This window comes from Homalodisca vitripennis, unplaced genomic scaffold, assembly GCF_021130785.1.
Source record: "Homalodisca vitripennis isolate AUS2020 unplaced genomic scaffold, UT_GWSS_2.1 ScUCBcl_669;HRSCAF=3189, whole genome shotgun sequence".
In the NCBI taxonomy this organism is placed as follows: domain Eukaryota; kingdom Metazoa; phylum Arthropoda; class Insecta; order Hemiptera; family Cicadellidae; genus Homalodisca; species Homalodisca vitripennis.
In genome coordinates, this window is record NW_025776937.1 from 409,895 (window position 1) to 422,460 (window position 12,566).

Genomic DNA, 12,566 nt, shown 5'->3' on the forward strand with positions numbered 1-12,566 from the left:
ATCGTGCATAAAACCCTGCGAGAATACCTATTTCAGTAAGATCTTCCTCGAACTTATTAAGTTTTTCTTCTAATTTTTGAAATTTGACAGCGTAAGAATCATTGTATTCAACAAATTTATGACCAATATTCTCAAAAGTTTTCGTAGCATGTAAACTAAACTTATCAAAAGACTCTTTAAATTTAGTAAGTTTTTCATTAATTTCACCAACATCGTCTACTGATCTTTTACTTCTTTCATCAAGTTTTTCATAGACTTCTGTTGTAAAATCTTTAACATGCTGTTTATGATTCTCATAATTTTGTTTTAGTTCATTAAACATTTTAATAGGATCTTCTAATTGAATCATTACAACAACATCAAATGGATTAATTCCTTTACTAACACTGCTAATTCTTTTTCCTTTAAAATCTAAGGCATTTTTAACATTCGGATCATGTAAATCAACAATATCGATGTTTTCTGATAATTTTAGAGGTTTTAAAATTTGTTCTTTAACAACAACATCATGTTTGTCAATACCAGGTCGAACACCGACAATTCTTTTTTTATTAGCCAAACTAACATAATTCTTTTCAACTTTGATCGCTTCAGTAATTTTATCAGCTTTTTCGATATGAGACATTAAATTGGTAAATATTTTTTTTGCACCATCTTCAAATTCTTTTTTCAATGTTTTTATTTTATCAGCAACTTCATTTGAACTCATGAAATTTGCAAGTTTGTTATCATATTCTGCTTTAAAATCTTCAATCTCAACAGCAAACATATCTGAATCTGGAAGGTTTTGTAATAAATTTTCTAACTTGTTATCAAACTCATTTCTCAAACTATCAAAATTCAAACTATTATCTACATTTTGAATAATTTGTGTTCCAAATACGTCAAAAATATTTTGTGAATCCATATTTATTAAGTAATAATTTGTTAACAACTTCTTTAAAATCTTTACCATCACTCAGTTCATTCAACACAAAAACACATAAATGACCACAAATTGGGGGATCTTTATAGTCTTGAATCTGAGAATCATTGTAGTAGACGCTTGATTTTTTCAAATATTTAATCAATTCTATAGGTGGTTTGTCCTCAATTCTTCCATACGAATCAAAATAACATGCATTCTTATCATTTTTATAATAACAAATCCAATGCGTTCCACTTCCCATAATCGAGTCTAAATTCACAATTCCACATTCAAATTTCTTAACTTTTTCAGGTAATGTATCTCTCATGAAGATTCCTCTAAAATGTTTAATATTTTTGCAGATTTCTTCCAATTCCCCGAATGTTAAAGGTTTAAATTTTTTTTTCAATGTTTGATTTCACGTAATTCAAAGTTTTTTCATCTAATCCAGATCCTGTAACATCTTCCAACTCTTTATCTAACCAATTTAAAATGTTTCGAACAATAGGAATCACATCCTTTTTAACGATTGGAGCAGCTTTACGAACATAAGGAACAACATTTTTAACAACTGGAATATTTTCTCCAAAATCTAATAAATCTTTCAAAAGTCCACCATTTTTAAGTTCTTTCAACTGATTATAAGAAAATTCTATTCTGGTTCCTTTATTGTTTTTCGAGTTTATTGTATTGTCTATTTGTTAAAAATATCTTATCTTCGCCATTTTTTAGTTGATCTATTTTAAATTGAATACTAACGGGTATTTTCTTCTTAAAAGCGGATTTTATTTTTTCTTTCTGATTTTTGCTGAAGTTTACGTTCACCTCCATTTATATAGTTAAAATTTCAAGTTCTCTTCGATTCCCATTCCTAGTTTTCTCTTCAAAAACATTGCTCCAGCTGTTGGAAGCGCAACAAATCTTTCACTAAACTAGCATCTTTTGATAAAAATCTATCCATTGCTTTATCTTGCAAAACTTTATCTGCTATATGTCTGGAATTTGTGTCTCTATGTTTTGCATAAAAAATATCGTGTTCCATAGCAGCTTGATCTAATTTATTTATACCAGGATCTCCTCTTTTTAGTCTTTTTTCGAGTTTTGTGCCAGGCCCCAGATACTGATAAGTTGGTACGTGTAATTCAAAAGGTAAATTGTTGATAAAATCATTCAAAAGTCCACTACCCTCAATCATAGATGAACTTATTGCCGGCAAAATTCGTTTTAAATATTTAATTCCATCAGGTTTTTCAATCATTTCGTCAAGTTTATTCGAAATAAAATCTTTAATTGCTTTCTTTTCATTCAAAAAATTGTTATTTCCAGCCTTCTCTTGAGCATAAATATAATTTATAATTCCATCGAGTTTTGTCAAATCGTCGATATATCTGTATTCAATCTTATTATCATTGTATTTTCTTACACCTGATCCTTCGATTCGTTTTTCCCAAATTGGTTTAATTAATTTAATATATTTTTTACCTCTACTTGACTTAGGCTTCTTAGTAGATGGATCATTATTTTTGTAAATTGAGTCAGATTCCCATAAAATTTCTGTATACTTTTTCAAATCTTCTTCAGAATATAAATTATCTTTTGGAGCGTCATAGTCTGTTAATAATCTCCATAAACCTTGAGTTCCTTCATATGTTTTTTTATTAATAATGATATCATTATGCTCAAAATTCACGGGCAAATTTCCAATCATAAAACTTTTCTTTTTTCTGTCCCAATACAAACCAAATTTATCATCCTTTGCTCTAGGAAGAAATTTTTTACCAATTTCACCAATTATTATATCCGTTATTCCAGGACTTATTGGTTCAACTATGGTAGAGTCTTCAATGATTCGAGGTCTAAATGGTGTCGACGATGGTAATTTTGGCAATTCAAACTCTTCAGATTCTGGAATTGAAATATCGGCAAATTGTCGTACAACTGGAACCAAATTCATCAAATTTTGATTATCACTTAAAACATTTTCAATTTTGCCCTCAACGTTTTTTATTGCAGAAGTTACAGGTTGATTGATTTTTTGAATAAATTCTTGTTCTTTTTCATCAATTCGAATCTGTTCTTTAAATTCTTTGATTAATTTCTTTTCGATTTGATCAAGTTTTTTCGCTTCTTCTGAAGTTACGTTCGCCATTTATTTAGGAAAATTTTGAAACGTGAACGTGAACGAGAACGAGAACGTGAACGAGAACGAGAACGTGAACGTGAACACGAAGCGTGAAAACGTGAACGTGTAACGTAAAACGTGAACACGAAGCGTGAAAACGTGAACAGATTTACCGTTTTTCAGTTGTTTTCATAATGTAAATAAAAAGTAAAGATAATGTAAAAATAATTGTAACAAATATTTTATCGAGTAAATTTGTCAGACCACTAAGCAGCATTTATATTAGAAAATTTATTCAAATATTTACCATTTTTAGGCTTCAAAGTTAGATTAATTGTTAAAAATCCGTAGTCTTCCTTCCAAATTTTATCACACAACTCAATAAAGTGGTTAAAACTCATATCAGAACCAACATAATTGTTGTAAATCTTTCTCGAATAGTGATCGTCTTGCTTAAAAACACACAACATATTCAAATTATTTCTAATAACTTGTTTATCAACCTTTGAAAAGCATTGGGAAAGATAGATACAAGATATGTTTTTGTGACGAGACATTACGAAATATTCCTTAATAACGTCCTGATTTTCCAAAATACAATCATCAAAAACGATTAACGAATTGGGTTTACATTCGCTTAACGGAACTATGTCCTCAGAAACATTATAAAAATGTGATATTTTTTTGTTTAAGTTTTTCTCAATATTTTCAAATCTTTCTTGTAATTTTTTATAGGCGTCTTGTTCTAAAGATTTACTAAAAACATACAAATTGGAATAAGGAATCAACCTATTGTAGATAAAATTCAATAATAAAGTTGTTTTTCTACATCCACTTGAACCAACAATTAACAATCTGATTGGTTGATCTTTCTTATTTTCTTCAAACGTTTGAAGTTTTATCTGATCTTTTTTCTTTAAAAATTTCTCCATTTAAATAGCGAAAATGAAGCTGTTCAAGTTGACTTCAGAAAGCTCTAAATTAGTTTTAAACTTGGAACATCCTATTCATTTAGAGGAAGAATCAAATTATTTTATCGGTTTAACACATTCACTGCGGGTGACGAGCATGCTCGTCATGCGAACCTGGCGCGCCTGGCGGTGGACGAGCGAACTCGTCATACAGCAGCTGCTTTCATATTGCCCCAGTGTGAGCTGAGCAGTTGCCTGGGAAGGCTGTAACACTCATAGCGAGGTGTGCCAGTTTCGGTGAGTCAGTTGGTGTGATTCGTCCCCGGTTCGCCATTTTCGTTTGTTGTGTATGCTTTGCGATATTGTGTGAGTGGATTATAGTGTCTGTTGACTGTGTAAGTGTATGTACTCATAATGGAGGAAGACGATAATGTTATTGACGATAATTTTTCATCTGATGAAGACAATGAGTCGAGTTCGAACAGTTCTAGCGACGGTGAAGGCGGCATCCCCCACCCCCAGTGGGGCTGACACGGCCAGCGACATGGCTGGTTTACGTGACCTGCCGTTTACTGGTCAACCTGGCTTGCTCGTTCCCATTCCAGGTGACAATAAACCCAATTGACTGGTTCAATCTCCTTCTTGACACCGTGTTTTTAGAGAATATTATTAGACAAACCAACTTGTATGCCCTGGAACTATTTTGTGGCCCCACCACTACTCCCGCGTCTCGCATAACCAAATGGAAGGACTTAGTGTTGGCCGAACTAAGAACATTCTTAGGCCTTCTACTGTTGACTGGCAACGTCAGATTGAATCGATTGAACGATTATTGGAAAACTCATCGGTTGTTGAACTTTCCTATGTTCAAGGAGTACATGTCTCGAGATCGATTTCTTGGCATTTTGAGATGTCTGCATTATTCAAGAGTTGATACCCCTGATCACCCTGAACCTGCTAACAACCGGTCTTTTAAAATTCAAAATATTGTTGAATATTTCAAACAATAAGATGCGACAGATCTATTATCCCGACCGTGAACTGACAATCGACGAAGAGATGGTACTGTGGCGTGCGTGGCAGACTGGTCTTCCGCCAGTACGTAAAAGGGCAAGCGACACAAATATGGGATCAAAATTTATTCCCTGAATGAACCCGAGGGACTCATGCTGCGCTTCCATGTTTACACGGGGAGTCATGACTCTTGTTAGTGGCAAAGGTCATACCGTCAAAGTCGTCATGAAGCTGATGAGGGGACTTCCTGGGGAAAGGCCATTCCCTGTTCATGGATAATTTTTATAATAGTTTTGTCTTATCATCCAAACTTTTTACGTCATTCAACCTACACTACCGGCACCCTACGCATCGACAGACTCCATACACCTCCAGCGGTGAAGGCAAAGGCATTGGGCAAAGGTGAAAACGATAGCAAAACTATGCCCAAAGTGTCATGATTGGAAAATGGAGGGATAAGCGGACGGTGACCTACATCTCCACACAATATGACAACGAGATGGTCCAAACCACCAACCGGAGAAACCAAAAACGAACGCTGCCAAAACCAATCATGTAATACAACTCTTACATGAAGGGGACTGACCCGCTTGGACCAAATGGTATCGTATTACCCCTGTGAGCGCAAGACCCTGCGATGGCACAAGAAAATTTTTGTGCACTTTCTCCAGGTTGTTGTTGTAAATTCTTTTTATCTGTACAACATGTACAACTCAGATAGGCTGTCCCTGTATGAACTTCCGAGTTCGTGTACTTGAAGACCTGCTCCCTCCAAAGGAAGCCCCACTGCTCATCACACCGACTCGCAACAGCATGCATCGTCTCTCCAAATCAATGGAAGCGCAAAGGAAACGGCAAGTCAGTTACCCGGAGGTGCCCGCGTTTGCTACCAAGAAGGCAAGCGTAAGGGAAACAGTATACTATTGTGCAGTGTGCCCTGACGAAACCAGCTCTGTGTGAACTCGGTTGCTTTGATAAGTATCACGAGGGCAAATAAGTAGTTTTTTTAGACTTTGGCGGTGGGTGGGGATGTATATAGTTTTTTTCTAATTTTTACTCTGAGAGGGGGGAGTGTTAACTGTTTTTGATGTTGTATATTTTTTCAAACTAGTATGTAATATATACGTGTAATTGATGTACTATCTACGTGTCATTCATGTACTATATACGTGTAATTCGCGAGTGTTTGTGCCGAAACCTAGTGCGCAGCGAGCACATACAACACGGTGACCGGCACCCGGTGCGGATGACGAGCAAACTCGGCACGGACATGAAAACGTCAACCGTTCCGGCCAACGAAAGCTTCCGGGATACCTTGGACAACCCTTTCGGCTATCCTGACTCCATTTTGGGTAAGTAAAAAAAAAAAAAAAAATCTCGCATTTTCTGCCACCAGTAATTTTGTCATCCGCAGTGTGAATGTGTTAAGCGGTTTTTATTCTGACAATTTTGTAATAAATATTAGTGAAAGTTCTCCTTATTGTATAGGATTTAGTGAGAAGAACATAACAAAATATTATGGTTTAAACAAAGGATATTATACCTTCGATCAAATAAAAAATTCCCTTAAAAATTATCTGAAAACATTCAAACAATCAGATAAATCTTTAAACTTTGACGAAAACAAGTTTGAAATGCAAAAAAATTATCTCTCTAATAAAATTCAAATAAAATCACCAGTAAGAATAATGTTTTCAGCAATTATAGTAGATTTATTAGGGTTTGTTCAAGAAACTATTGAGCCAAATCAGGTATATTTAGGAAATAAAACGCCAAAATTTAGACCGTTCGATGTAATTGAAGTACATTGTAATCTCGTTGAACCTAGTTTTGAAAATCATACCGAACATTTACACAAAGAATCTGAAATTTTGTACACTTTTTTTCCAAATGTTGCTTATGGATCAAAAATTAGTGAAAAACCGAATGAAATTGATTATATTCCAATTAGAAAAAATATTAAAAGAATTCAAAAAATCGTTCTAACTATACAAGACTCTGAGGGAAATTTATTAAATAATGAGAGTAAAACAACAATATATTTAAGATTGTCGAAAGAATGATGAATCAAGGGGGGAACGAATCGTTCTTACCTTCAAACTTTCAAAAAAACACCGTTTTTATCAATGAATCTGGACTTTACACTCAAAATAAAAATTACTAGTTAAATGGAGTCAGTTGTAGACCTACATTCAATAACAAAGACATTGTAACGATTGTAGACGAAAACAATGTAATCTGGTTTAAAGCTAAAGATGTTGCAGAAATTTTAGAATATGAAAACACGAGGCAAGCTATCATAAATAATGTCGATAATGATGATAAAACAACTTTTGAATGTATAAATTACAGGAGTCTATCCCATAGACCCCTTAACAATCTTCATCCTGACACTGTTTTTATCAATGAATCTGGACTTTATACTGAAATAAAAATTACTAGTTAAAAATGTTTCTATCTAAATGGAGTCACTTGTAGACCTACTCAATAATCAACTTACATTCAATAATAAAGACATTTGCACGATTGTTGACGAAAATAATGAAATTTGGTTTAAGGCTAAAGATGTTGCAGAAATATTGGAATTTAAAAATACGAGACAAGCTATCATAGATCATGTTAAAGAAAAATAGAAAAAAAGCTTTGAAAACATAGATTCTGACAAGGGTATCGAATCGCGACTCTTACAAAAATTACATCCAGACACTATTTTCGACCTTTAAACTCAAAATAATAATTGCTTGTTAAATTTTTTTCTATCTAAATGGAGTCAGTCATAGATCTAAGAAATAATCAACTTACATTCGATAACACGAATATCTTAACGATTGTAGACGAAAACAATGTGATCTGGTTTAAGGCTAAAGATGTTGCAGAAATTTTACAATATGAAAATACTAGACAAGCTATCATAAATAATATTGATAATGACGAGAAAATAGCCTTTAAATATATAAATTACAAGAGTCTATGCCATAGACCCTTTCAAAATCTTCATCCTGACACTATTTTCATTAATGAATCTGGATTTTATTCTTTAATACTAAGATCTAATAAATTAGAAGCAAAAACCTTTCAAAAGTGGGTTACAAAAGAGGTTTTACCCTCCATTAGAAAATTTGGTGAGTACAAACTTGAAAACAAGATTAAATATTTAGAGGATGAAGTTAAACACTTGCAAATTACAGATGAAATCAAAACGGAAATAATTGCAAAACAAAGTGTAAAAATTGACTTAATGAAACCAGATCTTGTTTGTAAAGATTTTGATAAGAAAAAACACCATGTTTTTGTGTTAATTAAGAAGAATCACATGTGGGAATGGCCTTATTACGTTATCAGAGCTCAGAAACGAGAAATACCAAACCGATTAAAACATCTAAAAATAAATTATCCTGAATTAGAGATTTTGTTCATTGATGACGAACCAAATTCTATCAATCTGTATAACCAAATGAAAGAATCTTTGAATATTTTATACAACGGAAATCATTTTACTACAAATATGACTGAATCTCGACTGATTTATAGAATATCTAAATTACACGATGAAAATGTTTCTAAATTTTACTAAAAACTCTCGATTTATTATATTTTGTTTGTAAATGTTTAGCATAACTAGGTAACCAATATAGAATTTTTTTTTCATATTCACAAGGCGTTTCGTTTTTATAACTTTCGCTGAAAATTTTTTTAGCACAATCTTTGCAAAAAGCATCTTTTCTATCTTTACTATACTGCCAGTTATTAAATTCAGAAATATTTTTAATTTCTTTACAAAAGTAACACTTTTTTTTCTTCTAAAGTTAATTTGTCCATTTTATCATATAATTCCTCACAATAACAGTCTTTTCTATTCTTTTCCTTATAAAATTCTTGACACTTTGTACATTTCTTTTGAGACTCCATTTATATAGAAAAAATTATTACACGATGAAAATGTTAAACTCTCGAATTATGATATTTTGTCTGTAAATGTTTTTGAAGATAAGGTAACCATTGAATGATTCGTCCACAATCGCAAAGAGTCGGTTTCTTTTGACTTTCTTGTTGAATTCTTATAGTACAATCTTTACAATGTGTATGTTTTTTATCTCTACTATAATTCCACTTGTTAAATTCAGAAACATTCTTAACTTCTTTACAAAAGTAACATTCTTTCTCCTCTAGAGTTAATTTTTCTATTTTATCGTATAATTCTTTTCGATATTTATTATGACAATCTTTATAATAATGTCCAAATCCGTCTTTTTTAGTTCTATTTTTATAAAATTCTTCAAAACCTTTTATTTCCTTGCACATTGAACATTTCTTTTGAGCCTCCATTTATATAGAAAAAATTATAGCTTTGACTTTCTCAATTCATATTCATAAAACTTACCGGTTATTTCTTCGTTGTTTAAATCTTTTATACTATAAGTTACAGGATCTGTGTTATTAATTTGATAAATCACAAAGATTTCTCTTGACCAATTGTTCTTATATTTGTTCGAAAATGTTTGTTTTTTACTAACAATTCTTACATGATCATCGACTTTAAATTTAGTTTTCGTGTGAATTTCAGGTGGAACATACTTGAAAACGGTCTCTAAAAACTCCTTTTCTGCATCCTTATCTACGTCTTTAGGCTTCATTTTGATTGTGCTGTGAACCGTATCATTGTAATTTGTGACTATTTTTTGAAGAATATCGATCCATTTAAAGTTTTTATTAATCTCAAAAATAACTTTCATCCTTTCGTTTTGAGTTCTGTTATATCTCTCTACGATACTTGATTTCTCTTCGTTTTCAGTATGATAAATCTTAATGTTGTATTTCCTCAAAACATCGTTAAATTCTTTATTTTTGAACTCTAAACCCTTATCTGTATGAAGTAAATTTGGAGGTTTATGCCTGATTTTTATCGCGTCTTTTACTATATCTTCGAAAGCTTTTGAAACATCCTTGCCGTTTTTTCTTTTGATAGCTCTTGACCAAGCATATTTTGAGAAAGTATCAATAACATTTAACATATACTTGAATCCATCATTTTGATCCGAATAATTAGACATTATAACTAAATCTGCTGCCCATAAATCGTCAATTCCTAGTGTTATAATTTTTCTCTTTTTAAACTTTTTTCGTACTGGTGCATGAATTTCTCTAGCTTCAATCTCTATTTCTTCTTTATTTTTTAATTCTTTCTTTACTTGTTTTTCATAAGGATTCTTTATAAATTTACTCTTATTTGTCTTACATTTTGAACATTTTGCTGCAATTCTATACAATCCGTTTTGAGTTTGAACGATTTTAGAATCTATATTTTTCGTTTTTTTCTTGCATTTGTGGCAGTGAATCAAATCATCTTCCATTTACATGTCAAAGTTTCCAAGTTTATTTAACTCATCTAATATATCAGATTTTGCTTCATTTTTATAGCCATAAGGTACTGTATCGATCTTATTTTCTAGGACAATTCTCTTATCATCTTTAGCGTTCAGTGCTAACTTGTTTATAGTGACGGTGTACAACTCATGTTTGTAGCTTTTGATTACTGTCATCTCCCTAAATTCTTCTTTATCTTCGAACAAACATTTCTTCAAGTTTTCGATATTTATTGTTTTATTTACAACGCTTCTCTTAATCCCTTTGCATCTTACTGGATTTTTGTCTAGATATTTGTACGAGTACATTTTCGATCTCAATCCACAAAATTCTTCTAAAACTTCGCTATTTAACTCATCTTTAAATTTCCCTATTACCTTCTTATTTTTAGTAGTGAAACATTCGTGATCTTTTGGATAATCACTTGTATCAAAGTCATCTATATTTTCTTTAATAATCTTAAAAGGATCTCGTTTCAATTCTAGAAAATAACTGTCTGTATCCATGTAACAAAGATTCAAATCTGGATCGAACTTCTTTAATTTATCGTAATAAAACTCATACATTAACAATTTTGATAGGTCAAGAACCGAAAATCCTATGTAGATCGGTTTGTTAAATTTAACCTTTTGTTTGAACATGTGACTCGCTATACAGTTGTCGTCAAAGATATTAAAGCATTTGAAATTTGTTTTCTTAGCTTGTTTCATTGAAAATTCTTCATTTCCTAGTTTGATATCACATCTATTTCGCACATTTTCCATAGATTTTCCAAAAACTGAGTTGTTCATCAGCTTGAAAAAATCTTTCTCAAAGTCACTTGTAGCTTTGGTTCTCATGTTTGTGTTAAAATCAATGTACTTTTTCATAAAAGGCTTCTGATCGAATGCTATAACTCTATTCACATGTTTCAAAATCATACCTTGTTCCAGATAGAATTTCAAATTTCTTGAATGAACAACGTATTCAGTTTTATCCAGTAAAGTTGTGCAAAGTTTGTTTTTAAAATGTTCTGGAGCAAGAGGTAAATCCTTGTGATGTTCGTGTAAATTTGTTGGATATTCTAGATCGACTTCAAGAATATAGCCATAATCTTCGTCGCCAGTGAGTTCCAAAATTGTTTCTTGCCATTCTGCTGTTGTATATGTTTTCGGGTTCATCCACTTGATTTCGTTATATGGTAAATTTTGCATGAGGCCATACCCATAAAGGTTGTTTGCATCGACGTACAACAGATAGTTTTCGGGCTTTGTCTTATCAAAATCTTTCAAATATTTGTTATTTGCTTTAACATATCGTTTAATACATTGAGAAATGCCTCCGCGAATACCTTTTTCAATCATCAAATACATGTTATAATCACTAATCAATTGTAATTCTATTTTCGTTAATTTTAACATAGCGTCCCATGCGAGACTTGGAGCTGTTAGATAATGTGCTGGATCAAGTTTATAGCAATTTAAGCAAATATTTCTGAAATTTTCAAATATATCAGCAAGCAATAATACATCTTGGATATTGTACAAATCAGAGTAATTTCCAAGATTTTTCTCTTTTAATTTGTTCCAAACGCTCAAATAGTGTTGATAATCTTTCTCAGATATGCTCTCGTCTGTCAAAAGTGAATAGAAATCTTGAATTTTCAGGTCTTCTGTGTAATCAAGTTTTTCAATACTATCGATAAATTCATAGGGAAATATTCCTTTTCCAGATAGAATTTTAAAAATCTCGTTGTCGTCATTTGGCTGTCTATCTAGAATTGCGTTCAATATTCTTCCATCTTGTATAAAATGATTTGTATGCTTGAAATCATCTTTTTTGAGGTTTTTAGCTAACTTTTCTATAGACGAGGCCATGAATCTGAACGTATCTACGAATGAAAACTTGATGAACTTTCTTGGTTTATCATCTTCAAACTCATACCCATATCCTGAATTTACTGAATAATTTATATATTTTTCATCTGTGTTTGCGATCAAATCAACATTACCATACTGTTTTGCCAATTCTTTTATGTACAAATGGGTATCGTAGTTACTCATATTGTGACAGAAAACTGGAATATTCTGAGGAAATTTGAGATTCAAGTTACAAGATAAATGAGCAGCACTTCGAAACTTTCCAGTCAAATGACAATGATCTCGTACTTTTTTTCTTGTTTGATTATCAAAACCCTCACATTCACAAATATGACAAAGACTAGAATTTTGGTACGCTAATTCTTCTTCTTCGGTCAATTTCATAGGTT